At 42.6% G+C, this 4626-nt stretch overlaps 1 pseudogene; it reads right to left on the reverse strand.

Annotated features, from left to right (window-relative positions):
* Positions 1-3569: 3569 nt before the first annotated feature.
* On the reverse strand, positions 3570-3713 carry LOC129325342 (U2 spliceosomal RNA; annotated as a pseudogene).
* Positions 3714-4626: the final 913 nt, after the last annotated feature.

Consider the following 4626-nt stretch of genomic DNA (forward strand, 5'->3'; position numbering starts at 1 on the left):
TGCAAAAGACTCCCTGGGAATATGGGCTCTCTAAGTGCCACAGGGGCTGTTCCGTGCCCAACGAACCGCGAACCGCAAACCGTGAACCGGTTCGGCAACAGAAAATGTTCATTGCGGTTCATGATTGTCGTCGGCACCGAACCATGAACCGCTGGTTCATTAATTTTTTTTGGTTCGTGCCCATGTCTAGATGGGAGACCTCCAACAAAGACCAGGGCGGCAGAGGCAGACAATGGCAAACCACCTCTGTTAGTCTCTTGCCAAGAGAACCCTGCCAGGGGTCACCATAAGTCAGCTATGACTTAAGGGCACTCTCCACCACCAATATGACCAATAAGCGGGAAGCTTCTACTGGCTATGTAATTTCAACTTCTCTCCATGTCTCTGCTATACGATTAACAGATCTATGTAGAAGGTTCCCCAACTCAGAGGAAGTGACTGCAAAGGTCAGATCCTTAGGATTTAGGCTCATGTGCCAATAAGATTAGGACTCTTAAAACATCCTTGTGAGCCCAAAGCTTCAATAATCATACACTCTACCTTGCAAGTAGATCAGGAACAATCCGCTCCTCTCACTATTGAGGGCAATGGATAGTCTATATTGTACAAGATGAACATACAATAGAGACATACAACACCTTTATTTTCAAGGTTTTTACCAGACTTTTTCCTGCCATACTTTCTTATGCATTGTGTTCAGAATACGGCATATGTTCCTTCCAAACTGCTGTTCTTTCTCTTGTATATTTTTAGACTTTTTGCAACATTCTCTCAAGTACAGCAAGCATTTTTGGGCAAGAGACACTTTTCCACTGACATAGTGTTTCAACGGTTAGCAATGTCTATATTGCCAAGAAAGAGAGCTTGGCATTTCCTGAATTGGACTGCTGGCTGGCCTGTTTTTTGGTTTCTTCTTGTCATCTCTATTTTTCCCCCAATGTGCAACGTGATTTTTCTCATCTTGGTTATTAATTTTGCATGTTTGAGACACCAGTGTGGAGTAGTGAGCATTTGGCATTTAATAAGATGTGGAATGGTTAGAAATAAATAAGACTTCTTGAGTTTTCTGTGAGGATTGAGAGAGACAGAGAGATTAGGGAAATTATAATAAGTGTGGAAAAAGGTAAGACCTGCTATGCAGATTTACACCAAAGATCCACCTCAGCTAAGCGAAAGGCTCCATTGCAAATTTGCAAGCACATTGCAAATCTCTTGTGTTTGTTGGGGAACAAAACAAAGCCTTCAGATCATACATACATATAATGGGAGTTTTGTGCCTCCTAGATGCTCTTTTCTGTTTCCAAACACACATACAGGGAGAAACAGCTGTAGCATCCCACCTTTGATGTTTTCTCATCCTCCAATCATCCCATGGAGATACCATTGGTTCTGTGGTTAAACTTATGTATAACCACATAAGTAATGTGATTTTTACAACAGAACCAACAGCAGCTCCAGGGGGCAGTTAGAGGATGCAAAAACAGCAATGGGAAATGGTACAGGCTTTTCTCCCTGTGGGCTGCAGACACAAAGAGAAGAGTGCTAGTGTGTATCTGGGAAGCATAAAACTCCTATCAGCAGGAAACACACACACACACATGACTCATTGTGGTGTGTGGGTGGGTGCAATTGGTGGTGCCTTCTGCACGCTTAGCAATGTCAAAGCCCTGCTGTGTACTGCAGATACGCTGCCCACGTTTCCCATAACAGCCTGACAAGTGGCTCAGAAGGCTGCAGACGAGGCATGATAGACATCTCCATCTTTGGTTCCATATTCAAAACGTGTGCTAAACCCAGGCATGACGCACCTGAAGATGAAGGCCTGTTCCAGGCTGTCATATCTCATCACAACTGAAACATTCTCCAAGAATGTATCTCTTCTTTCATTTAATTTCATTTATGGGCGTAGCTATCAAACTAGTGCTTTTTATACAACATTGCAGGGGATGGGAGGTGGAGGACAAAATGTGATTGTGGTTGCAAGAGCTACTCCAAAACTATGTACATTACAAGGTAAGCATAGCTATGTGTACACTGTACACATCTAGGACCTATGTACACCTTCCAATAAATGCACACCCACAGAACTTGCAACCACAATACTAGTCTCCCCCTTAATATATAATATCCTGTACAACGCGTTACACAGTTGAATAACACATCATTTGCTTCTGTTATTTAGAGAAATGTGGTGGCGGAGCAATCCTTTTGTGAGTAGGAGACATCACCTTAGTGTTTTTTTTCCAGTTTAATGCCTACAGAATTGTGTAGGCAGGAACAAACAAAATTAAAACGGAGCTTGTGAGTTTCACATCTCTGGGCTGTTACTCTGTGCTCAGTACATACTTACAAAAAAGTGGCTCTCCCATGAAGCTCCACGAATGAGGGAAAAAAATTGTCCCTCTCCTCCCAGTATGTTCTGTATACTCTGCAAAATTGTATAAAAACCACTATTTATTTACATTTGTCACTTTATTTATTTATTCTTCACCTTTCTCACTGAGACTAAAGGCTGATTACTTGATTTTTTATTTTATTTACATTATTGATAGTCCGCCTTGCTCACTGAGACTCAAGGTGGATTACAGTGTGTCAGCCAGGGCCAAGCTAGACGTGACGGCTTCCCTGGGTTTATCCCTGTGTGTTCTGGCACCATTCTTAACTGATTTGTAGTTTTTTAACACAGGGCCATGTGACCCTCCTCCAGAACAGGCATGCAGCGGGACAGCACTAGATGTGTGGTCTTGCTGGACAGCCAGGTTGCCCAGAGGCATGACCTTGCTACCTTGTTGTGGCATGCCATCCGGGGGTGGGCGGAGGACAGTGATTGCCCTTCAGCCCCCCAGGCACCCACATTTCTCCTCCTCTTGCCTCCTTTAGTAGGAAGAAGAATGCGACCCGGCCAATGAGTCTCTATCTGGTTAAGTGCAAAAAGCCAGGTGAGTGGGAGCTTTCCTGATGTCTTCAGTGGGCCATTCCATAAGGTGGGAGCCACCCCAGAGAATGCACATGTACAGGCAGCTGTGGATTTTGCCCATGTGCAAGGTGGCAGCTGCAGGAAGTGATCTCATAGATGATGGACCGAGGCCGTGAAGATCTTCGTATGTGATAGTCAATACCTTGAATTGAGCCTGGTAACTGATAGCCAGTGGTGTGACTGAAGAATGGGAGTAATATTCACACTCCTCCTAGCTCCTGATAATAACCAAGCTGCAGCATTCTGCACCAACTAGAATCTCCAACTTAACTTAAAGGGGAGACCTATGTTGAAACAAAATATGCAATTTGATGTGCCACATAAGAAATGACCATTTATTGAAGCATCTCTGTGAACAATTTCCATACAGCACAGTCTTATTATCAGTGTATGAAAGCCCTCTTGAATAATTCAGTTTTGCAGTTTGCAGAATGTCAGGAGAGGAGGAGCTATCCTGACCTCTTTGGGCAGGCTGTTCCAAAGTCTTCCAGGGCTTTTATCAAGTTGGGCTGATCCAACAGACAGATGAGTGTCCAGATAGAACTGCAAAGCAAACCAAGATATACGTTTCCCCTAAACACTACTACGTGGATGTAGGTCTCATGTCTTTAGCATTGCAACTGATGATTGAAGTCTGTACATTCCCCATTTCAAATGTTTTCAAAATCAATAGGCAAGGAGGAGGTTTCCCCTTGTGATACTACACTTGATCTTAGCCAAAAGGCCGAGAAGTGAGGTTTCCCCTTGTGAAGATCTGATTGGCAGGGAGATAATGCCCAGGTAGTGATGGGAAAAAATTGCACTCATGCTCATTGCACAATTCCCCTTTCCTGCCAACAGAGTTAATTAATAACATGAGAGCTCTTTCCCTTGGGATCCAATTGGTGAATGCTGTTAAGGAAAAGAAGATGCTGCCGTGTGGGCCCAGTGCCTGCCTGTTGCTGCTGCTGCTTTGAGGCAAGAACCGAACCCAAACGAAACACACTTACTTTTTGATGGGAGGGAGTTGCTACAATTTGGTTTCCCAGATTTGGTTCACCATTTCGGAAGCTGCTTTCATGAAACAAAACAACAATTTCCGGGTGTATTTCTAGCTTGTTTGTTTCATTTTGCACACCCGTAGTAGATATATTCTTGGAGATATATCTAATGACTTCAGTAATAAATTGTTTAAACTCACCAGTAAGGACTATATATTAATAATATATTAATATATGTGAAGTCTGGTTTAACTTAAATGTAACAAATTGAAGACCATTCAATTTAATATGCAGTCCTTCTAGGTCAGTGTATCGTTCTAGAGAAATAATAAATATTTGGAGGTTGGTAGTTCTTCTCTGTAAAGTTTGTGTACCTATTGCAGTTATTTTTCAAGTAGCTCTAATTACCTCATTGGAGTGGGGATTTTCTATTTATATTACAAATCTAGGGTGGGAGTCTACCAGACTAAATGGAATTAAGATCCTGTCTTGTGTTTCTTAAGAAAACCATCTTCCTATTTTATGGCTGGTATCTGGAAAACAAGGCACAAACCTACTCCTGAGAGTTTTGTGCTTAGCTCAACAAAATATTAGAGACTTGGACTGACATCTTGACTTTGCCTTGTATTCATTTGAGTATCATTGTGGGAAGTCACTCTCTCCGCTGCA

Source organism: Eublepharis macularius, chromosome 2 (genome assembly GCF_028583425.1).
Source record: "Eublepharis macularius isolate TG4126 chromosome 2, MPM_Emac_v1.0, whole genome shotgun sequence".
Classification (NCBI taxonomy): domain Eukaryota; kingdom Metazoa; phylum Chordata; class Lepidosauria; order Squamata; family Eublepharidae; genus Eublepharis; species Eublepharis macularius.